Genomic DNA, 25,964 nt, shown 5'->3' with positions numbered 1-25,964 from the left:
TTCTGACTAAAAATAAAAGACTATCCCCTAGATTCATCAAAGTCCCGTTTTGCGAGTCCTTAATAGCGATTATTAAGGAATCGCTATTAAGGACTTGCAAAACGGGATTCATGTAGGAATCGCTAAATACATTGCGATTCCTACACATTTCTTATTTGCGATTAGCAAATTGCTAATCGCAAATAAGGAATAACAAATAAGGAATAACTCCCCATTCATTCCTATGGAATCGCTAAATAAATTGCGATTCCTACACATTTCTTATTTGCGATTAGCAATTTGCTAATCGCAAATAAGGATGCGATTTCAAGGGTGCTAGGGGTGTCCAAAGGACACCCTGTAGCACCCCTGAAATGTAATCTACATTGGTGTTGCGCACACACATGTCCAAAGGACATGTGTGTGTGCAACATGCAACTTAGAAAAATGCATTTTAAAGCATTTTTCTAAGTTTTCGCTATTTACCACGAGGTTTGACCTCGCAGTAAATAGCGGCCCAAAATTGCGATTTCGCAATTTAAAAATGGTTAATGAATTGCATTTAAGGAATCTCAAATAGAGATTCCTTAAATGTAATTCCTCGCAATTTAGCGAATTCGCAATTACCGATTTTTGCATTTGGATGATAAATCCCAAATGCAAAAATTGCGCTCGCAAAGGGCCAGATTCTCAGAATCTGGCCCTTTGCGACCGATTTTTCAATGATGAATCTACCTGTTTGTCCCATTAACTGATTGTAAACTTGGTTGCATCATTCTTACTTCTAGGGAAGCCTCCCGTTTTGTATTTTGTTATGAGGTAACATTATATCACCTTCTCACCAGAAATAATTTGGGATAATGACCTCTCACCTGGGATATTCAGCATATTTTGTGCCATTGCAACGTTTTACCAAAAATAAAAATATTTATTTTGTCATTACTTTCATTTAAAGTAACAGCCTGGTCAATAAAGCCATTTTCTGTATATAAAGCACCACTAGGTGGCATTGCCGCTGTATTTTTGTTAAAGACCTCCTCACCTTTAATAAAATATGCTCCTTTAATGGATTTTCCTCTCCCTAATAGCCTGTTGTAGTAAATGTCCTCTCCACTGTTCTTCTCTGGCTAGACTGTACTGTGTTATCTATGACATCATGGAATGCCAGGGTGTTCCTCTAGCTCACTGTTCCTGTCTATTACTTTCTGTGGCAGTTGGTCATCTGAGGCTGAGCTGCAAACAGCTGGCTCCTGGTGGGGTTTACCTTACAACTTAACTTGTCTATCTAACCTGGAAGGAACCTGCAATAAAGGATCTTAACTTATCAAGTGGACTCTGCATCTTTCATTTACCACAACTTGGCGACGTTTTCAAGAGGATGAACCTACCTGTGCACTAAGGAAGCTTCTTCAACAAAAGGAACTAAAGAAAGGAACTAAAGACATTGTGAAAATTATTCATAAAACAGAAGGTAACGCCCAGCTGACCCCACCAGTGTCCTATCATACCTGGACAGCCTGCACCCTGGGCGTGTGTCTTTATTTTCATATCTGTGTGCGTCTGTGCAGCCTGCAACCTGCGCCTTTTATGCTCTAAGTGACTTGCCAATGGCATCTGCCTACTCTGCCTACTTTGCCTGTGTCTTTCGGAAGTTTGGAAACGGGTGCTTACTGGAGTGCCTTTTGGTTAGAAAGCGACACTTTCCCTGTACCTCGAAGGAAGGCACCAAGTCTTGTGAGGGCGCCAGCGTTCAGCTCTTCATTCGGTTTGCTGCATTCCCTGTGTCCTGCTTCCTGAACTCTCATAAGAACTGGCAGGTCAGTTTATTTGCTTCGCTTTTGTATCTTCAGCGCGCAGAAATTTAGCAAGGGACTATATAAGTCACTTTTTCCTCATCTGCTTCGTCGCTCCACTCTTTCAGTCAAATTGACAGTTGACCGGCAGCGATCTGTTCTCCTCTCCTGCCTTTGTCCGACTGATGACGTGCATGGAACGTTCTTGGGAGTCAGCGAACCTCGGCTCATTCAGCAACATTCCTGTGACGTCTTGCTCATTCTGCGACATTCCTGTGACGTCTTGTGTAGTTCTTGGGACGTTTCTTCTACACCTCCCACACGTCGTTCTGCCTTTCACGCTACTCACGTCATTACGCCCGGTGAAGCGGCCATCTTTAATTTGTTTGTTCTTAGTTGCCATAACAACAGCTGCCACTCGTTGAGCTTGCAGTCAACGCCTAAGACTCGGCGCGTTTGCATTTCCTCATTTTGGTCCGTTTAAGTGCGATGTTCCAGGCTTCTGTTGTAAGCGTTTCCTTGCTGGAGCTCGAGGCATTTTTGAGGGGTTTCTTTTGGTGTAACAACATCCTTTTGTGTACGCTTCTGTGCTGCCGAGTCAATCTGTTTTGGCACACGATTTGAATCAGTTCTAGTCCGGCACTTTGAACTATTTTCTGTAGTTTTTTTTCGTGAAAGTGCGCAGCTACGGAGTTGAAGGAACTTTCCTCATGGTTTGGATCTTTTCCTGTTTTCATGGCGATATTCAACGACGATTGGGAGGATCTCAGCGGCGTCTGCAGGGGGAGCAGTGTACACAGACCCCGGGTGAGAGATAGCTCACCGGAGCTAATGTCATTTACTTATTTGTGTTGCAGTTTTTTTTTTCATCTCTGCATTTTATTTAGTGTCTGTTTTTAATGTGGCAAATTTGTGGTGGTCTTATGAAAAGTGTGTTTTCTGCGTTGGGGATGTAGTTTGGTGTTCTTGGGTAGTCAATGCCCATCCATATTGTTCGGTTTTCTATCCTTAAGTGTACCCTATTTAGGGGTGGTGGTGTCTGTGTGTGTAGTCCATGGGAGCTGCTTGAAGCCGTGTGCGTGTGGAGTGCACTTTTCCCTGTCAACTACCTTTGCCGCTTCTGAGGAGGAGAAGCCCTGACACCGACCACAGAGGTCTCCTGCTGCTCTTGGGGAATCATCGTTATTTTGAAGTGTGTTTCCAGCGGGCGCGGGACTGCGAGTCCCAGCAGGCGGAGCGCCGCTGACACCAGGCGCACCTGCGACTCTTCCCGCCCCTCCCCCGTGGACACCTGAAAACGGCTCGCAGCCTCCGCTTTGCGGGAGCTGCTTGAAGCCGTGTGCGTGTGGAGTGCACTTTTCCCTGTCAACTACCTTTGCCGCTTCTGAGGAGGAGAAGCCCTGACACCGACCACAGAGGTCTCCTGCTGCTCTTGGGGAATCATCGTTATTTTGAAGTGTGTTTCCAGCGGGCGCGGGACTGCGAGTCCCAGCAGGCGGAGCGCCGCTGACACCAGGCACACCTGCGACTCTTCCCGCCCCTTCCCCCCATTAGTACATAGGCAAGCACGAAACCGCGCACGCGGGACGCGGGCGTGCGCCGGGCTAAGCCCGGGACAAGGGCGGGACCGTCTGCGGCCGTCCGGGGCCGGAAGAGGCCGGGCTGGGCCCACTCCCTAACATTTTACATCCTATACTCTACGCCACGGCATTGCCAAGGTACTGTTATATATGTTAAGATACAATCGTAAGACTCTGACATTCTGTGCTCCTGTACACTGTTGCCTGGTCCGTTATTTATAGCGTCCCCTCATCCTTCTCCTTGTTGCCAGACGGGGGTCAGTGGGGTTTTTATGAGTACTCGCTGAATCGCCCAGGTATAAGGTTTGGCAGGGGGGGTAAACGTTACATAATAGGACCAAAACTTAGAATACACGGTTTGTACTAGATGTTTTTGTTGCTGATCGATCTTGTTTTATAAGTGGCATATTAAGCGCGCTTGGGACTGATCTTAATCCACCTCTAAGATTTCCACACATAGGAACCATTGGTTTTTACTGTTTGTAATAGACGCAGGTTCTGAGTACATAACTGTATATGCTGTATGACACTATTTAAACTTTGTATTGTTCTGCTAGACTTGTAGCTTTTTTTTTTTTTTTTTTTTTTATCTTTCCCAGCATTTACCTGTGTATTCCGTGACCTTTGACCCGATAATGTCTAAAAAAACCTCCTCAGTCACCCCAGCACCACTTAAAACCCTTGACTCTTTTCTTGTACAAGTGGTTAAAAAAATTAATAATGACAGAAGGGAATCTTTGGGCCTGAGTCAATCACCAATTTTGCTCCCATTGAGCCCTGACCCAAGTTCACAAATCTCTGATATCCCATTGCCCGATCCTTCTACCCCCATACCTGATGCTAACCTAATCAACCTGGAAGTAGAAGGCGGAATCTCTGATTTGCTAGTTGATCAGTCAACAAATGTCGTGTATGACTTAGAGCAGCAGCAAAACACTGATGCGGAGATCCCCTCATCTTCTTCCCCTGTTACACGTCCTGTAAGAAATTGTAGGAAAAATCAAGCCAAAAGGGGAGGAAAACAGTCAGGAAAGAAGAAGGTTAATTCACCCCCTAGACATAAAGGGATAAATGTGGCGCGTGATGACGTGGTTGAGCTTAGACAAATTATTGATGATGACCTATTTAATAGGATTGCAGATATGATTGACATCAAAATCAAAACCATCATCAAGCCTCTCATTGGGAAGATCGATAAATTAACTTCCGAAATAAAAAAGATGGGAGGGATGCAAAGTAAGCTGGCGAACGACTTGGAGAACTTGGCCAATGAAGTTTGTAAACCTGTAGTTGCCATAGAGGAAGAGCAGGGTGTTGTCCCAGGCACTACGGATATACAACAACAGCCCATCTTGGATGGCCAATCGTTACCATCTGTGCCCACCAATGATGCAACTAGTGAGGCTCCCATGTCGCAACCTGTGGGACCTGCCCCTTTGCACTTAGGGGATGATTCACCACAATTCATTTTGGAAGCCTCACCATTAGTCCTGGTTCTGGCGAATGTGCCTGTTTTATCTCAGGAGCAAAGGGAATCCGCCCAAGGCCTTAAGGACAAAGCCTTATATTGGCTTACCAATAACATGCGCATGAGAGACCAGGGGGCCGATCAGCTAGCCGGTGAAATTGTTACGGCAAGGAGAGTACCATGGATTGGAAACAAGATGAAGAAATTTAATGGGGACTGCGTTATATTAAATTTTGCTAGCGCAGAAGTACTCCCTAACATTCTTGCTAATATCCTCCCACCGCAACACAGAACTGGATCCATAATTCCCCTTACCCTGAAATTCTTCTATACCGAGACCCAGATGGCGACTTTTTCCAATATTTCCAGGCCTAGAAGAAACGATAGAATTGCTCACTGGGGTGGGGAAACTAGGGCTAGATTTAATAACAACCACTTCCACCCCCCAAGCAGCCGTGGGTTAGGGCAACACAACTTTTCACATGGGCCATTGGCCAGAACACCAGGGCCACTTTGGCCCAACATAAACAGGTGGGGCCTACATACCCCAGGCTACGATAACAGAGGCCAGGGCATTGGGTTTATGCACAGGCAAGGGAACGAACACTTTCCAATGCAACCTAATACCCCCCAGCCTATGTGGAACCCAGCAGCAAACGGATGGGGTCAGGTGCCCACTCCCTTCGACTGGGGCTTGGGTATGGGAAACAGATATGGGGTTCTGTCAGGCCTAAATGACTGTGACTGACATATAGAGGTAACAAATCAGGGTATAGATGTCTCAGCTCAACAATTGGACGTGGCACCAGCTCCATGCCTAGTACCTGAGACTTCTAGGGACTCTTGTAGGCTATTGAGTTGGAACATTGCGGGGCTAAATGGCAAACGCGAAGACAAATCGTGGTCAAGCTTCGTCCTAGCCCATCATATAATTGCCCTCCAAGAAACGTGGGATACTTCTGATAACCTGTGGTGGGATGGGTTCATCAGTTTTACCAAAGCCGCTGTCCATAGTCGTATGGGGAGGGCCAAGGGAGGCCTTTTATTTTTGTTTTCACTAGTTTTAAAGGGTAGCTGCAGGGAGATTGATACTGATTCACCCAATATCTTGTTGGTCGAAAGAGTGACCAAAAACAGTAGTAGGACTATCTTTATTAATTTCTATAACTCAGGGAATAGTGAGCACAGAGGCCGTAATATTACGGATCTGGATAGGATTTTAAACACGGTCAGTCAGAACAAAATGCTTGATACAGATTATATTTTATTAGGCGATTTTAACATTCATCCGTGCAATCTAAATTGCAGGAGAAGTAGCCCTGATGGGGACGATGGGCCTGAGGAACCCCACTTTGAACATTCTATTGAGGGAGAGGAATTGGAGGATTTTCTTGCTAATTATGACCTCTATGAACCAGATGGTGGAATTAGATTATCAACCTTCACCGGTATCCCACATGGCACCATCATTGACTATATATTTGTATCCCTAAGCACTCTTACACGGGTTAATGCCTATCGCACCACACAATCACATTTCAGTGACCACAACCCTGTAGAGTTAGAAGTGGCTTGGGGAGGCAATATTGGACCATCCCCACTGGAAGTGACCACCCATCCATTAAGGACGACCGGACAAGGAAGACGCCTGAAATGGGCAAAGGTGGTCCCAGAAAAATTTTATGCCGAAAATTTTGCTAAGATGAAGGGGCAGGTTGAGGTCTGCAAAAATCCTTGCGCACAGGGCCAAGAAATCGTAGAGGCCTTTGAGGCCATATGTGTGCAGGTGTCACAGGACCTCCTGGTAAAGACTAAAAACGTAATCCCAGGAAACAAGCGCTGGTTTGACTCAGCATGCTCAAAAGCACATAGATCATTACTGGTAGCTTTAAAAAGCACCCCCAGGGCAAATGATGAGATCACTAGACTCAGGAAAATCTATAAATTAGCATTAAAAAAACGAAAGGACACCATTAAACAAGAAGCTTGGGAAGATCTCCTTTCAGTAGCAGTCCTGAAGAATAGCAAAAAGTTCTGGGAGATTGTTAAACAGCCTTTTTTCTCAGACGATGATAATGATATTATGGATTGCGTTATTCCTGATGAAAAATGGTTATCCCACTTTAAAAATGTCTATGGGGATACTGCTGACGTATCTACAGATGCCCTGCCGATAAGACCAGCCACCTGCCCCATTACTTTTAATAAAGAAGAGGTGGAGAAAGCCATTATGTCCACCACAAAGCACAAAGCACCTGGCCCTGACGGTGTGCCGGCCGACTTCTTCATGTATTCCCCAAAATTGTGGGCTGAAGTCTTGACAAATGTGTTTAATGCAGTGAAAGCCAATCTCGTACCCGCATCATGGAACATTTCCACCATTGTTCCCATCTTTAAAAAAGGCCAACGGGATAACCCAGGCTGTTATAGGCCCATATCCCTCCTAGCTTCATCGGTAAAAATTTTAGGCAGAGTCCTCCTATCTAGGTTAAGGGAGAATGTTGAGGGGTGTGGTGGATTGTCCGAAATCCAATATGGATTTAGGGAAAAAAAGGGTACCATTGAACAGTGCATTAACTTACATCTGCTCATCTCCAAATATACTATAGCCAAGGAGGGGTCTTTGTACCTTGCATTCATGGACCTCTCCTCGGCCTTTGACTTGGTCAATAGGACCAAGTTGTGGTCTATCCTGTTGGAGATCGGCATAGATGAAGCATTGGTCACCTTTATTTCCTCCCTGCACCAAGAACTCTTCTCGAGTGTACGCGTGACTAACGAGGGCAGGTGTACCGCTCTCTTTAGATCCTTAAGGGGTGTGCGGCAGGGCTGCATTTTGGCCCCCCTATTGTTTACCATCTACATCAATGGCTTGGGGGCACACCTGGGGGGGCAGGAAGCCGACGTCCCGCGTGTAGGAGCTACAAAGATCCCAGCACTCCTATACGCGGATGACGCCGTGCTGATCGCCCGTACAGGAGTTGGCCTCCAGCGCCTATTGAATGCTTTTGGCACGTTTATGGACCAACTAGACCTTAAAATAAACGTTGCCAAGTCACATACCATGGTGGTGGGCTTAGGGTGCCGCAGGAAGAGAACTAAAACATTCACCTGCAGGGGGGACCTGGTCACCAGGGTATCCACATTTCCCTATTTGGGTATTCTGTTCGACCAGAATGGGACCTGGGGTCCACAGGTCAGAGCTAAGAGATTGGCCGTTACTCGATCATCTTCTGCAATACTGAGTTTTGCTGCTAGGCTAGGAGCCAGGCCTATGGAAGCTATTTTAAAAATCTACAATAGTAAATCCGTGGCCATTGCACTATATGGCTCCGCACTGTGGGGTTACGCTAACGTGGAGCCGATCCAGAGAGCAGAGAATGGCTTCATCAGAGCCCTGCTCTCTGTACCCCAGTCCACCCCAACGTACTCCATACACAAAGAAGTTGGTCTTCAGTTCCTCTCGGATAAATTGCGCATGGCCCCTCTGATTCTATGGTTAAAAATATGGTTGAATGAAGAACTCCCATTAAACCACAAGATTCTGACCGATGTCCTGTCCCTTGATAGATCTAACAAAATTCCATGGCTGGCCTACCTAGCAAAAGTTTTTTCCGACATAGGTCGCCCGGAGCTTTTTTCGTCGCCAGAGTCCATTAGGATTCAAGACCTTGATTCGGTCAAAAAGTCCTTTATAGGAAGGATGGAGATGTGCCGTGAAGAGAGTGAACTAGTAAAGCCGGCAGTGAGGGATCATTGCTTGTTGCTCACCTCACCTTCACTTGAACCTTATCTTGGCTATGTTACACTTCCTTTTCATAGGTTTCTTTTAACAAAATTTAGATTTAATTTGTTGCATAATCATTTAGGTACTTTTAATAACTGGCAGAAACCAGAATCAGCTCCGCCCTGTAGCTGTGACCAGTTCTCAGTGCAGGACACAATGCACTTCGTCATGTTTTGTGATTTATATATAGAGTCTAGGAAAAAATTCCTGTTGCCAATCCTCAAGGAGGCTGGTTTCACACAGGTGAGGCCGGCTTTACTCTATTTACAATTACTACCTAACCCTTACATTACTTACTGCGTTGCTAAATTTTTGGTAGCAGCCTCAAGGGCAAAAGCTGCCTGCCAGGATTAATTATAAATGTCAAGTACATTTTTCCTCTTAAACTGATTTTTATAAATTTTATAATTGTTGTCAGATATCTGTATCATGTACATTATATTAACTCTGTATGAAATGTATTTTACAGTTTACTTCTTTGTATGGTTTTTAATAAGCCGAATAAAGATAATTTGACTGACTTGACTGTAGTCCATGCCCCATGTAGTGGTGTATGCTCATCCATTTTGTCAGGGTTGATTTCCTGAAGTGTACCCTTTCTAGGGGAGGTGGTTTCTGTGTGGGTAGTCCAAGCCCCATGTAGTTGGTGTTTGTGGGTAGTCCATGCCCCATCGTTTGTCCCAGGGTTATTGTTTTTATCCTGCGGTGTACCCTTTTCTGGGGGATTTGGTGTTTGGGGGTAGTCCATGCCCCATAGGTTGTCCCAGGGTTATTGTCTCTATCCTGCGGTGTACCCTTTTCAGGGGAAGTTGGGTGCTTGCGGGTAGTCCATGCCCCATGTCGATTCCCAGGATTACTGTCCTGCGGTGTACCCTTTGAGATTGTGCATTTATGGGTAGTCCATGCCCCATTTCCCAGGGTTATTTTGCTTACCATGCTGTGTACCCTTTTCAGGGGAGGTTGTGTGTTTTTGGGTAGTCAACGCCCATTTTTATCCTCAGGATTGCTGTCCTGCGGTGTACCCTTTTCAGGGGAGGTTCAGTGTCTGTGGGTAGTCCATTCTCCATACTATGCTCTGACCCCCTGCTTTTGGTGGAGATGGTTTGTGCACTATTTTACTTTCGAAGTCTACCTTCTTGCAGCTACTGGCCAGGGCTTCATTTTGGTAAGATTTTGAGCTGTGAATTTATCATACGTTTAGTGTCGGCACATCTTTATCAGGGGTAGTTTGTTTGTTGTCTGCAGCTAACTTAGCTGTTGCTCTTGTTTTTTTTCGAAACCTTGCTGTTTCGTTACGGGAGGGGGATGTGGCATATTATGTTGTTTCTCTGCTAATGATACCTCATGCTAACGTCATCTCATGTTGTACACTTTTACTTTTGGTTCTTCTTTTGTGTACTTCCCTGCTGATTGTGGCATTTAAGGTATTGTTGCAGATCATTCCTTTATTCTGCTATTACTCCTTAAGGGAAGAGGATGTGTAATAAATGTCCTCTCCACTGTTCTTCTCTGGCTAGACTGTACTGTGTTATCTATGACATCATGGAATGCCAGGGTGTTCCTCTAGCTCACTGTGCCTGTCTATTACTTTCTGTGGCAGTTGGTCATCTGAGGCTGAGCTGCTAACAGCTGGCTCCTGGTGGGGTTTACCTTACAACTTAACTTGTCTATCTAACCTGGAAGGAACCTGCAATAAAGGATCTTAACTTATCAAGTGGACTCTGCATCTTTCATTTACCACACCTGTCTCTCTCAGCGCGTATGCACGATCTGCCCCTCTCTTTCCTCAGAACTGAGGAAGCAAACTGCCAAAAGGAGGTAAGAGGAGTTTCCTCCTTCAAAATGTCCTTAATAGCTACGCTACCTGCCTTATGACCCTCATTAGTAGGGGAGCAGTCACTCAAGAAGCATGCCAGCACGGCGGCAGAAATGCAATCTACTGACGCCTTCCTCTTCCTTTCGAACCCCATCCAAGCCTGCTCAAGAACACCGGGACCAATAAATTCTCCCGCCCACCCTCCTCGCATAAGAGCCTCAGAACTTCACTCACTGAAGACTCCGCCATGAATACATTTAAAGCGGCCTAACAGATTACACAAAAACTGCCGGAAACGAAAAAAAAACGCTTCGCCTACCTCTGCTCTCAAACTTTAACTGAAGAACGCGGTGTTCGAATCACCACATTCTAAGGCAGGCGCCTCACCCGCCCAATCGCTGCTTCCTGGACATACCATCGGCTCGAAGCTGCCTGGGGGTGGACATTCTTTAAAAGCCACCCCAGGAGCCCCCTTGGGGAGCGCATGTGATACCCAGAGCAAAGGGAAACAACACACAAGTCATGGCATTGAACATTTCATGGAACAGGTAAGTATATTATCATTACACCCCCGTTTATGGACGATTACACTTATTTTCATTTGTTACCTAAAAGGTACATCTGTATATTACAAGTGTTGTAGTGTGTCCTGGCCCATGGGCAATTCACTTTCTTCTCCTTATTTTTTAATTCATACTACTCTCTTGGTCCTCCAATGGGCCTTGTTTGTGCTAGAGGGGTTGGATGTAAAGGGTCCCAACAGCCATCCAATGAGGACCAGAAATTGGATAACTGGATTACAAATTAGGAATTAAACTCATGTAAATTACTTTCAAATCAATACTGTAAAGAAAAAGACAATCACTGCAAGCCCAAATCTCCTAAACAAATGTAGGGAAACCAAAATCATACACACTAAGAGCTCAGTTAAAGCTATACAGGATAATATCATTAGTATTTGATGCTCAAAGATCTCTCTGATATGGGCAGTACTGGTCATTGATACGCAAGTCAAAATTGGAAATTCACGTGAATATAAATAATCATGATAGCTGAGCCGATGCAGACGTTTTGGAACAGTTTATCGAAAGATAAGGTAAAACAAGTGAATCAGTAAATTTGCATCAAGGTATAAGACAATTTGGTCAGATTCTAATAAGATATCAAATGCTCGAGAGTTAAGGAAGGGACAGGGAAGTATGCCAGTTCAGGCAGTTTCCCAAAAAGGAAGAGACCACCAAGTGCACACAGTGTATTCGTCAGTTGAGAAAGGAAGCCAGGTATGTCCGCATCATGCACAGTTAAGATTGTCAGGAAAGTTCTGCAAAATCTCTGCCACAGGATTTGTTTGCCAGCATGAGTGCAGAACTCCAGTAGCAGCTCATCCATCAGAAACACGACCAAGCAAGCCACTTTAGTGCGTCCTTCAAATCAGAGTATATTATTTTCTTAAAGTCGCTGGGGTATCCCCTCCTGGAGGCACCTCATCTGATCGGAACACTCAGTTCATATAGGTTGAGTGTCGGGCAACATAAAGAAGACACAAAATGTAGAGAAATAGGTGGGACAATTGCGCAGTCTTAAAGCAATCCAATATGTAACATGTCAGAACAATGCTCCTTAAGCAAAACCACATAAGCGAGTTCAAGAGGACAGTTCCCCAGGCAGCTGTTCAAGAGTGTGACAAAAAATGTAACAAAGTGTCTCAGGAGAGAACTCAGGAAAAAAACACTGTCTTACGGTATTGGTTAAATTTAGGAATTTTACCTACAAAAAGCAGATTCAGCAAGTCAAAAGAGGTTACAAATTCAGTTAGACCTACATTCAATTGAGCTAATACAACTTAAAATATATATGATTATTAAACATGCATTCATAGAGAACATTAAGACGTCGAGATTCAAGTATTACTGATGCACTTGAAATCATTTCATATGGTTACAAATAACGTGTCAATATGATACACTTCTGTATTTCAAACGTACTGACGTGTAAATATATTTAAAACCTTAATACTAGAAATTTGTTTTAGGAATATAACATGAGAACACATGTGAGATACAATCTATGAAAGTTTCATGGAAGCATCATTAATTTGAAATGTGCAACACCGATTTTATTGTCATTTCATTGCGCATGTTTACACACACAAAGATACATTTTAAAAACATTTTTCATCATAATCAGGTTAACGCGTAATGTTTGATTAATTCTTCATTAGTTATACATACTTATAAATGATATTAGAGAATGATTAGAGGTACTATCCACAAACATGAGAAGTTAATATTTACATATTTCTAGCACACTTCAATGAAATATAGTAATTTGTAACTTAGTAAATCACAGTCTATATCATTTGCACAAATTATATGATCTAGGCTACATCTTTTATGATGCAGTAACTAAAATGTTCTTATCCGGTTATGTTGGTGCACGGTTATTCATTTCTCTCAGAAAGTGAGAGAAATCAATCTGGTTGCTCATGTTATTAAAAGTTTAAATGTAGTTCCCTCTCCAACGATTCCCCCATTGAAGGTGAATCAAGCCATCCCACTCTTATCTTTATCATATCTGATGTCACTTTACAGTTCTGTTATTCTCATTAGTTTAAATCTAGATTGCCCCAGAGCTTTAATCTTGTCATAATATCTGCATTGGCTAGCTTCCAAATCTATCTCATCTATTTTTCTCTTCTCTTCACTACTCGTCTCTTTCTTTGTTTTCATGCGTTTGTAGATTTTGATAGTAACAATTAGTAGTAGTAGTAGTAAGCTTTATTTCGATATAAAAACATATCATAAAAGCAGAACATCATAGCATAAAAACAATTTAACAGTAATCAAGACAAAGCAACTTACAATTCATTTTTTAAAAAAAGCATCTCATCGTTTACACAAAAAAGCATTAAATAGATAAAAATAAAAGGGAACACTTTATTGGATCGTCAGTTGTTTCGCAGTTCTTATGCGCCAAGCCCAACCTAGGAATTTTGCCAAACAAATGGCAAAAAACGGTCTAGCATCTGAAAGCAGTATTCTTATGGCTTCCAAATGTGAGCGAGTTCCCAGGCTCCTACAAAGAGGCTTCAACCACCTCCGTCTAGGGGCCACATAGGCTCTACACTCAAACAGCAAGTGGGCAACAGATTCAACTTTTAGCTCACAGAATGGGCAATAGGGTACAGTTTGCAGGGGTGGTTTCCAGGTAGAGGTAAACTGGCATAAAGGTAATACCCCGACCCTAAATTTAAAATACAATGCTCTGTCGTGTGAACTATGGATCAGATCCAAATATGGTTCCCTATAGGGGGTGTCTTTAATTATCAAGAAATTGGCAACAGATTGGGATGATTTGTTTTGTCTACTCTCTCATTGTCCACCCATGACCAATAGGCCTTCTTCAGTACTTGTTTTGGAGGTGCTGTTTTATTTTCCCACGCGGCTCCTAGGCCCAGCTTGTACAGAAGCCTCTTGACCTCCCTAAGCCAGGTGACCTTATGCCAACCTGGTAGAGCCAATAGATCTTTTAGGGCATCTGCATAGCTGTGGAGTTCGGGGACATTCCAAATTCTGGGCCATAGTAAAAGAGGGCGTAGTTTAGCTTGCTCACAGATTGGGCGGGTACCTGCGTCGAGCAAAAGGGGGATTGTGGGAGTGCTGTGGGGTAGCCTCATCAGATCTTTATGAAATTTATTTTCTAAGTGGGCCAAAGTGTCCACTCTCTAAGTGCCCCAAAGTTCTGCGCCGTACAGTGCTGCACTCACAACCCTTCCCCTGTAAATATCAAGAAGTGCCCCAATAGGTTTTGTGGAGGAAGCACGCTGTTCTTTGAGCAAAGCACCAACAACCCTCTTATGGGTCAGAAACACTTTTTGGTGATGTGCCTTCCAACTCATACTATCGCTAAGACGTATGCCCAGATAGTCAAATTCTTTGACTCTTTCTAATGTGACAGAGTCTAAAGCGGGGGGTTTAACAGATTTCTTGGGGGGGTTGAGGACAAGAAATTTGGTCTTACCAATGTTTATGGCCAGTCCCTTGGTGTCACAGAAGGCCTTGAAACTGGAAAGTAATGACTGTATACCCGCAGGTGATTTTGAAATCAGAAGGGTGTCGTCCGCAAACAGGAGCGTCGGGATTTTCCTTCCAGCCAGTGATGGTGCATCTGCTGGATGTTGGAGGAGGTGCTCCACCACTCCGTTGACGTAAAGAGAGAACAGAGTGGGGGCAAGCACACACCCCTGGCGGACGCCCCTGTCTACTGGGATACGCAGTGTTTTTTCTCCCTGGGCACCCCATCTGATTTGGGCAAAATTACTGTCATGAAATTTTATAAGCAAGGCCAGCAAGTAGGGAGGTAGACCTAACCCATCGAGGACCTTCCACAATAATGCACGTGGGACCAGGTCGAAGGCTGTTTTTAAGTCTATAAAGACTAGGTATAAACTGCCCCCTCCTAGCACCACTACTTTCCAATAAAGCATTAAAAGGCGGAATGTCTGCTCGACGGTGCCTGTCCCCGTTCTAAAACCCGCTTGGAAATCCGACAAAATCTGGTTTTCATCCACCCACTGCAGAATCCTGCCCAATACCACTTTCCCCGCTACCTTTTGCGTCGAGTCCAGCAAACTCATGGGGCGATAATTAGCTGGGTCTTCCCTGCAGCCTTTCTTAAAAATGGGGACGACTTTGGCGCCCCTCCATGAGTCGGGGAAAGACCCCCCCAGCATGACCTCATTAAGAAGCGCAGCAATTAATCTGCTCCAAAATAGGGGATTGTTCTTTATCAGATCGCCCGGGATCCCATCGGGGCCTGCCGCTTTATTAGGAACAATACACCTAATTGCCTTCTCTACTTCCAAGCTAGTGAATAGGCCATCGTTCGGTGGAAAATCTGTGGGGCTGGACAGTGGGGCCAGATCTGATTGTGGTGGCCCTGAAGGAGCCGAATACAGTTTCGTAAAATGGGCAAACCAAGCATCGCCAGGGATATTACAAGTCAATTGTTGGTCAATGGGCTTTTCTCTAGATCTTAGCAAGTCCCAGAACCCCTTGGCATCTTTCCTTGTGCTCGCCTCCGTTAATTCTCGCCAAAAGTTGAAATCATATGCCTGCTTGGCCTCAGTCACAGACTTTCTATAAAGTTTCCTTGCGGACCTGATGTTGGATTGATCTTTTTTTTTCACTGCAGCAACAAGATCACCCTTAGCAGTTCGACATTTAGATGTAAACCACTTTTCTCTTGCCCTTGGCGCTCCTTTTGAAGCGGTTCTGGAGCTGGGTTTGGGAATGATGAACAGCCCGCTTAGTGCCGTTATAGTCTCTGTAAATAGCGATAAGACCATCTTACTAGTGGGATTTGTGGTGTCAAGCCGAGGTTCTACCTCTGATACAATGATTCCGGCTTGTGTCATCCTTGCCTCATCTGCTGAGACTCTAGCCCATTTCAAACGCCTGCCACAGTTTGAGGGAAGAATCTCATGTGAAGCTTTCCATGTGTGATCAAGAGTGTCTTGATTCCCAGTTTGCCAAGGGATAGAGATGGTTAAGGAAAGAGGGTTGTGGTCGCTATCACAGGTCTCTATAACTTCCATGTCGTGATGGTATGGCCACAGGTTATAATTGAGCATGATAAAGTCAATTCTGGATGAGTGACCCGTCCTATTGTATGTATGGGCACCCATGGAATCCGATTTGGAACGACCATTCGTTGCTCTCAGGTTATGCTCCATACAAAGAGCGTTTATATCGATCGCGCTTTGTGTCCATTTAGGAATCGGTTCAAGGTTCAAGATAGGAATACCCCTCCTGTTGTCCTCATCATAGGTATCCAGAATGTCTTCCTTAGCTAAAGGCTCAAAACAGCAATTAAAATCGCCTGCTAGAAGGACAAGGGAATCAGCGTCACAGGCAGCCAAGTTGTTGCTTAAGCCTATTGGATTTAGAGATGATGCTCCGCTCCTGGTGCCCCTTAGATAGAGATTAAATAGTTCTAGATTCCTTACCCCTTTACAGTGTAGTGATATCCATTGAAGGTCAGATGATTGATTGGTCCTTTGGGATACACTAAGACCTAATGCTATGCTGATCCATATAAGAAGACCGCCGGATGGGCGTCCTTTAGATCCTTGGTGATGGACAGCCGGGACAAAGAAGGTCGAAAAACCCACTCTATGTCTTGGTTCCTGGCACCAGGTTTCCTGTAGGAGACAAATGTCATACGGTGCCAGGAAGGCATTCCATTCCGGGATATCAAAGTTACGCGCGAGACCTGCCACATTCCAGCTTAGGATCTTCAGAAAAGGTTCACCAGATGTAGAGTTTTTAGGTGAATGGATAAGTAAGGGAGGGTTTATCACAGCCGGTGTAGATGGTCTTGGGAGAATCTCTGTCTGGTGAAAAACTGAGGTTGTGGGTCTATCAAGCGGGTTAATCTCCACCAGTTCACTTTGGACAGGAAGAGGGGGGATCAAGCAGGGTAGATCTGTCATCGTTTCCACTCTGTTGCGGTCTAGAGTAGTCGTTTTAGTCGGCCCCATGTCACGGGGCAAGCTGTTCAAAAGCCCGCCTTGGCTAGTTAGAAGGCCATGAGTTAGATTTTCAACGTTGTCTACAGCCTGAGGTGTCGTTGCTTTTTCTAGTTGTGGGCAGACGGGGAACATAGAGAGTCAATCAACCTCCTCTAGGCCACCGAATCTGTTGTAGGTTGAGAGGCCATTCCAATGTAGGAGAGTATTCTTTTGCCTCATAGGATGGCTATTCCATGGGTAATGCTGTACCAATGACCAGTTATCCGCTTGAGTGTGGACTTGCCGTGGAGGGTAAAAATAGGATAGCGGCCTTGGTATGACTGAGGATTCTTCGCTGCTTGGCCAGGAACAGATATGGTGTGCCGTGTGCGGGTCCTCAAAAGTCACAACTACACAGTCCCCTGGTTTAGATTTCTTTGTTGGACCCACCCAGGGTGTTCTGCGGACCATCAGTACTCGGCTTCTTCTACCATTGGGAATCGGCCTGTTAACGTTGAGCCAATGCATAATCTTATTTTTCAAAGACCAATGATTTTCGTATTGGTCAATGTCGATCACAGGAACGCCTGTCAACACAACCACATAGTCATTGGCCTCTGGGGGAAGATCTATGTAGCCCCCTCTAAAATTATCTTTTGGACGAGGGCCCTGGGTTTCAACAGGATGAGGTCTAGGAGGTACTCCCTGATTTGGGTTTGCTATTTGAGGCTTGGAGCTCCGTGTGGGAACCTGGGGTTTGGAGGCCTGAGGTTTAGCGGTAGTGGAAACTTGGTCCACGGCCACAGTCCTCGGTTTGGGGACAGGCCTTGCAGCAACTGGAGCTGGAAGCGGGTGCTGCTCAGCTTGCAAGACAGGAGCTAAAGGTATTGGGTCAGTTGGGGGCAGGCCCTGATTGTCAAGACTTCTCAGGCCGAGAGTGGCCAGCGCAATAATGCTCTTCTCCATCTCGAGCAGATTGTTTTCTATCCTCAACAATCTTAGGTCAAGGGGTGAGAGAAGTTTTTTTAATGTTTCCCAAACTTGGTCTATAAATTCCCTATCATTCCTACCTAGGTCCTCTGCCTGCGGGCCCTCATCTTCTAGGGTGGTGGTAGGGGGTGTAACTAGACCCTCTCCCTTGCTTTGGCGTGGTGGCTGTATGTTTGACAAACACTCCGGTAAAACATTACGTGCCGGGGCGTTAGTCAGTGTCAGATGTTGAGAGACTGCAACTTTTGCCTTCTTCCGAGAATAGGCTGAGCGTGAGTGGCGTTTTCTTTTAGGTTGTATACCGCTAACGCAAGTAGAAATTGGGAATGCTTGGGGGGGTGGGTTAAGGGTAGAACCCTGGGCATAGGAAGGTGGAGGGCAATTTGTCCCTTCTACAGTATGTGATTGCTCCAAGGCCAGGGTGGGAGTAGGAAGGATCGGGGACTGGTGTACATCGACCTGAGTGATGATACTGTTAGGGCGAACAGGGCGCTCTGGAGTAACAGAAGTGGCTATATGGCCTAGGGATGATTTTTTTGAGAGTGCAATTACTTGGGACAACCTTCTTGCTGCTACTAGTTCTAGGGATACCCGAGTTTGAAGTTTAGATATTTCTTCATCTATGGCTATGTTTGTGCGGGTAATGAAGTCGTCCATGGGGCCACAGATTTGTGAGCCACCTTTGGAGGCCTTGCTGCGTGTCACCCTAGTGCTCATAGTGCTTAAGATGGAAAGGGGGTCGTCACTCAACTTACAAGATAAGGTGTAACAGTTTAAGCTTGCCTATATCAGCACGATAATACAAGAATCAGGTTGGTGGCAATAAGGGGGGTGGGCCAGGGCCGTCCTCTGCCGTCCTCGAACGGCCTCAAACGGCCCGCTCTTTGCCCGGTCTTAGCCCCGGCCTAAGCCCCGCGCGCGTCCCGCGTGCGCGTTGCTGTGGCTGCTTATCAGGGAGAGGAGCAGGAGGAGGGGGCGGGAAGAGGACCAGCTGCGGCCGATCAGCGCCGCTGAGCACGCTGGTCCTCGCAGTCCCGCCTCTGTCCTTGGGGTCAGCAGCAATGTCCCTTGAAGCGCGTTGGTGCTCCGGTGCACGAGTGAAGACCCAGGGGCTGGCACCTAGCAAAGTCTCTTGCCTACGAGCGGCACCCGCGAAGTGGGGGCCGCGAGGCGTAGCGAAGTGGCCAGAGAGGCGGACAGGCAAACAGGCGAAGCACTCCCAACAAGGTCAGTGGTGAATCTCAGGAAACTCTCACTCCGTGGTGATTTTAACTGGAGGAGGGGGCGGGAAGAGGACCAGCTGCGGCCGATCAGTGCCGCTAAGCACGCTGGTCCTCGCAGTCCCGCCTCTGTCCTTGGGGTCAGCAGCAATGTCCCTTGAAGCGCGTTGGAGCTCCGGTGCACGAGTGAAGACCCAGGGGCTGGCTCCTAGCAAAGTCTCTTGCCTACGAGCGGCCCCCGCGAAGCGGGGGCCGCGAGGCGTAGCGAAGTGGCCAGAGAGGCGGACAGGCAAACAGGTGAAGCACTCCCAACAAGGTCAGTGGTGAATCCCCTAGTAACAATTAGTATGAAAGCAGCGATTGTTTTTACACGTTTTAAAATCTGCCCCATGAGTCCACTTCTCAGGTTAGTAAACCATTTCCCCATTGGAGAAAATTCCTTTACAATCGATTCCCGAGCACCATCAGCTTTTAATCAGTTCAAATCTTTTTCCAGGTGTGTAATCTTAGTAATGTATCCTTTCAAAACCTTACTTTTATCAGGGATATAGGTGCAGCACTCTTGCACCTTCAGCATTCAAAAGATTCCTCCTTCCTTTGCGAGGAGAACGTCTAATGCAAGGTGGTTTTGGGGCATCATAGTTCTCTTAGCAATCATTTCAGCATCTGTTGCTAGGAACCCACCTGCTGTAACAGTTGACAACTACAGTAAAGAGTTTTCGAACTAATGGATTTATTGCACTGAAAATATATCCTATTATTTCAGGAGCACTAGCACCCCTTTTTAGTTGGGTATGTTTTACTTCATTGGTTTCCTCAGATTGATCCACATGATACATTTTGGAAAAACTATTCCCATGTAGCAAGATCCATACCGTTTGTTGGGCAGCTTGTAATACGCATTTTACCCACAAATGTAATTAATCCCTGAAAATACAGGATCTATACTTCCCAAATATATTCTCCAACCTCCTACAATTTGGAAAGTGTGATCACATTTGCTGGAACCAACAAAGCTAATACTGTATTCAGTTTTACTCCGTATTATACATAGCTTTCCTCTATGTTGGTAGTTTAAAGCAATCGCAGCTTGTGTTACTGTCTGTTTACGTTCAGGTTCTTTAAGAGCACGTGGTGGAATTTTCAAATGATTTGCAACTTTCCCCATAATGCCTCTATGTCTGGCTTCAATTGAATCTATGAACTCTGTTTCTACTCTGTGCAAAAGGCATGTTAAATTATGTTGGTGTGCATATGCAATGTCCAGGCTTTGAACGGGTTTGAAAAATTCCCCCATATTTTCGGAGGCTGTGTATCAGCCACCTGATTTAATTGTTTTCTAATAGGCACTTCAGAAAAGACAAAGTCCTTATTAGAATAATAATATTGAAATTGTCCTTTGAAATAAAACAGACAAATTAGTACAAGGCAAGTAATTCCATAAATAGCAGACAAATGATGGTACGTAACTCCTTCTGAAACTGAGGTAAATAACTGTTAGTCCTGACATACTCTAGTGCAGTGCTGCACTCTGTTCCGAGATACCGGTTGCAGGGCACACTCGGCCCACAGCGGATCGCGTTCATTCCAGGAATCTGCATTCGGAAAGAGCAGACTTTGGTCGTTTGACGTACGGCTTCTACGCGCAGGCGCACATTTGCCGATCCCGGAGGATCCTGCATTGGTAGCAGCTGCAGGGGGAAAAACGCCGACCAAGACGCCGAGCTGGGCAGAGGACCCGCGGCGCGTAGAGGGCCCTAGGTGCCCAGTGAAAGGACTTGAAAAATCAGTGCGGCCCGTAAAGGGGAACCAGTCATTGCCAGGGCTTAGCAGTGAAGAAGAAGCAGTGTTTGCAGGCACCTGGCATCAGCTCTTTATATGCTGATTTTTAAACGTTGGTAGAGCTGAAGACAGCACATGAACAATTAATCTGCTGATGGTGGCAGGGGGTTGAAAGTGTGCAGCGGTAGACCGTGAAACAGAGGTAAGTGCAGAGCAGTGTGCCCTATTTAATTTAAAATGTGGAAGAGCTGAAACTGCTTATTTCAACAACTGAGGCTATTACTTTTACCTATAAACGAGCGGCAGTTTTAAGTCTTCAAGATGTAAAATTGAGATTGGTAAAAAGGAGCCGTGTTTCCCCAGTGGACATTGGGTCGGGGAAGTAGCATCTAACCAAGCCATATCATTGGTGTTCCGAGCCCTGAGGGGGACTAAAGAAGAAGAGAATTTAAAAAGATGGCGCCGGCCAAAGTAAGAGCCGTAAGACAACAAAAACTGGGAAAAAGACTGAGAAGAACATTCCAGAGACTGGGGAAGGGAGTGAAGTAGGCAAATCAAAGGGGGTGCTGAGTGAGCCAGCTGGAAGGAAGAAACAAACTACAAGAAATATACAATCCTTGTTATTAACGCCTAAATCAGCAAGGAACTCTTCAACATCGTTAAAGAGCTCTCCAAACCCAACGCCGGAAACAACAACATCACCCCTTTGCAAGACCTCTGCAACTCCCTCGCCTCCTACTTCCACAACAAGATCGCAGACATACACAACAGCTTCAGCACTCAACGACGCACGCCACGACCGAACCACCGCCCCCCACCACCACCCTCCGCGCCTGGACCCCGATCGGCACCGAAGACACCGTCCGCACGATGAACTCCATCCACTCCGGATCTCCAACCGACCCCTGCCCTCACCACGTCTTCAACAAGGCCGACGCTGTCATCGCACCCCACCTGCGGGACATCATCAACACCTCCTTCGACACCGCTACCTTCCTGGAGAGCTGGAAGCATGCCGAACTCAGCGCTCTACTAAAGAAGCCATCAGCCGACCCCACCGACCTCAAGAACTACCGGCCCATCTCGCTGCTCCCGTTCCCTGCCAAAGTCATCGAGAAGACCGTCAACAAGCAGCTGGCCGCCTTCCTCGAGACGAACGGATCCTTCGACCTCTCGCAGTCTGGCTTCTGAGCCAACCACAGCACCGAGACCGCCCTGATCGCAGCCACCGATGACATCCGAGCCCTGCTTGACAACGGAGAAACAGCAGCCCTCATCCTCCTAGACCTCTCCGCGGCCTTCGACACTGTCTGCCACCGTACACTAGTGCAGCGCCTCAGCAACGTCGGAATCCAGGAGAAGGCCCTGGAGTGGATCATCTCCTACCTCGCCGGAAGGACACAGAGAGTCCGTCTCCCCCGTTCAGATCAGAAGCCACCGAAGTCATCTGCGGCGTCCCTCAAGGCTCCTCGCTTAGTCCAACCCTCTTCAACGTCTACATGAGCCCCCTCGCAGACATCGCACGCCAGCACAACCTCAACATCATCTCCTACGCCAACGACACCCAGCTGATCCTCTCCCTCACCAATGACCCCGCCACCGCCAGAGCCAAACTTCACGAAGGGATGAAAGAGGTAGCCAAATGGATGAAGAACAGCCGCCTGAAACTGAACTCGGACAAGACTTAAGTCCTCATCCTGGGATCTTCACCCTCCGCCTGGGACGACTCCTGGTGGCCCCACATGAGCCCCCTCGCAGACATCGCACGCCAGCACAACCTCAACATCATCTCCTACGCCAACGACACCCAGCTGATCCTCTCCCTCACCAATGACCCCGCCACCGCCAGAGCCAAACTTCACGAAGGGATAAAAGAGGTAGCCAAATGGATGAAGAACAGCCGCCTGAAACTGAACTCAGACAAGACTTAAGTCCTCATCCTGGGATCTTCACCCTCCGCCTGGGACGACTCCTGGTGGCCCCCCGCCCTAGGCAGCGCACCCAAACCAACAGACCACGCATGCAACCTGGGCTTCATCCTGGACTCCTCCCTCTCCATGACCAGACAAGTCAACGCCGTCTCCTTGTCGTGCTTCAACATCCTGCGCATGCTACGTAAGATCTTCCGGTGGATCCCCACCGAGACCAGGAAGACGGTCACCCAGGCCCTCGTCACCAGCCGTCTGGACTACGGCAACTCCCTCTACGCCGGAACCACCACCAAACTCCAGAAGAGACTCCAGCGGATCCAGAACGCCTCAGCACGACTCATCCTGGACATCCCCGTCGCAGCCACATCTCCGGACACCTGAGAGACCTGCACTGGCTCCCGGTCAACAAGAGAATCACCTTCCGTCTCCTCACCCACGCACACAAAGCCCTACACAACCAAGGCCCAGGAACCTCAACAGCTGCCTCAACTTCTACGCTCCCAAACGCCAGCTTCGATCGACCGGCCACCTCGCCTTCAGGAAGCAACTCAAGACCTGGCTGTTCGAGCAGTAGCGGACCCCCCACCCCCCCTAGCGCCTTGAGACCCTCTGGGTGAGTAGTGCGCTATATAAATGCTTTGATTGATTGATTGAAATCAGCGAACCCAAAAATAACAAGGGGTGGCTCATCAGTATCTAACTCGATTAAAGACTTCTTGGGAAGACATTTTAAGAGGAAGGACGTGACTAATAAGGAGGCAAGTGTCGTGGCATACCCAACCTCTGAAGCCAGGAGCGATGGTGATCTAACCTCCTTAAATCAGACTATATTCAATCTATCTGGGGTTCCGCTGAATCCACGGTTGTCTTCTTTGCAAAGAATGTTCCAGCGGTCACTTGAACGTGAAATTGAGGATGAAGGCGAAGATGTAACCATAAGTAGTAAAGAAATAAGTTCAAAAGACGTAAATGGAATAATGACTCAACCTAAAGAGAATGTGGGTGTGGACTGCTCTTTTGGTATAGGAAACAAACAATTGCACTCTCCACTGCATGGGCTTGAGGTTGCAGGGACCTCGAGTACTTCCATGCTTGAGGTTATGTGGATCCTCCAAAAAACCCCGCAAGGCTTGCTAGAGGTCTCTGTATTAAATAATTATCTTTTAAAGACTCAAGGGTAGCAGGATAAAGCAATTTTGGGTGAACTGACTCAAATTAGAGGTTTAATGCTGGCTTCAGTTAGACCAATTGGTGGAGATCAGGAGGGGGTAGGTAGCACAGAGGAGGAGGAAGCTGGGTTAAGGGCTCCTAATTTAAAGAAAGAGGAACCATTTGTGTATATATATCCAGGCAGCCAATGATTGTGAAAAAATGGGGTGAAATGAGACACTATATGAGTGGATTCCCGAGGTCAAGGGGAGGGGAGGTCGCCCGCACAAAAAGTCTTCTATTAAAACACCACGTAAGGAAGCTGAGAAGAGGGAAAGGAGAAAAAATGGATCAAGTAGGTAAAGAGAGGGAAAAAATGCAAAGACCAAAGGAGAATAAGGTAAAGCCCCTAGTGGAACGTGAAGAACATTGGAAAAGATCAGAAAGACCAAAGATCAGTAAAAGTGGTCTGTTAGAACCGGCTGTCTCTAGTTGGCAGAGGTATACACTTCTGACAAATAGGGACACTCCTTTTCTAGTCAGGGCAAGGGGATCACACCCTTCGATAACCCCTGCTCACCCCCTTGGTAGCTTGGCAGAGCAGAACAGGCTTATCTCAGAGGCTGTGTGTTAAGCAATTATGACCACATACAGTAATACAGTGAATACACTACAAATGGACACGACACAGTAGTATTATAAAAATAAGTGTTTTTATATAAGACTTAGCACAAGACCAAATAACGGCAAAACTGTACACAATCGGAATAAATACGTTCGGGAAGGAAAAAGGATAGTTCAAAGGTAGTTTCTTCTTTAGCACAAGAGTCTTTTAGTATCAAGCAAATCTTCTTCTTGGAAATACAGTTCTTAGCAACAGGGTAACTCACACGGGAGCTACACAACGCTGGCAGAGATAATCCACAGGTTCGGCGTCGACCGCGAGGAGCGCTGCGTCGGGCCGGGAGTCACACGGACCCCCAACAACACAGTACCTTAGGAAAATAAAGCACACGATGATCAGCGGCGTCGAGCAATCCGGCGTCGCGTCTTCGGTGTCGCTCAGGCCTCAGCAGGCGTTGTCGATGATGCAGTTGCACAGAGTGAGCAGCGCTCACGGCGTCGAAGGGCACACGGTTGATGCGATCAGCAGCGGGGCAGACACGAGGTCCTCTGGAGTTAGAGCCGTACTCCTACTCACTGGCGTTGCTGCTGGCGTCGGTTGGGCCCAGCGTCCGGTCGTCGTGATGCTGTTCTTTTCAGAGGTGCTGGATTCAAACTTCCAGCGGATAGCCCTTTTTAGCAGGTGAAGTCTTTTGGCCCTGTGACTTCGGCAGGAGACTGGCACTCTTCCAGTCCTTGGAGATTTTCTTAGCAAGCGTGAGAGTACACACACAGTTCCTCTCTCCTGGTTCCTTGGCAAAAATAAAGAAGCACTGCAGGATTCCCCCAACAACAGCACACCGGCAGAAGGGGTAGGCAGTCCTTTAGATCAGCAGGCTTCTTGTCCTTGGTTACAGGGTTCCTTGTCAGAAGTGATCTAAATTCTTGGTTCAGGGGTCCTTCTCTTATACCCCTTTTCGTCTTTGATCCCTTTGTCTATGCCGGGGGTTTCCCAACACCCTGGGTCTGCGGTGGGTGGAGCTAGGCAGTAGCACCTGGCCTATTCATTGAGCCGGGCCGGGTCCTCAGACGCCCCGCAGGAGGTGGAGCCAGCATTGACACTGGCAGGAGCAGAGCTATCGCCCTCCTGGCAGGAGGTGGGGCTAGGATCGTCCATGGCAGGTACAGAGCCATCAGTCGCTCGGCAGGAGGTGGAGCCAGCATTGTATCAGGCAAGGCAGGCTATCAACAACTACTCTCCCCCTACTCTCAACGTAATGTCCCACTCATCCCACACTGACTCATCCAGACCTCTTGATTCACCCAGCTCCTGTCACACACACGTAAGACCAGCA

The sequence above is a fragment of the Lissotriton vulgaris genome, chromosome 8 (assembly GCF_964263255.1).
Source record: "Lissotriton vulgaris chromosome 8, aLisVul1.2, whole genome shotgun sequence".
NCBI lineage: Eukaryota > Metazoa > Chordata > Amphibia > Caudata > Salamandridae > Lissotriton > Lissotriton vulgaris.
Note: the sequence above shows the minus strand (reverse complement) of the source record.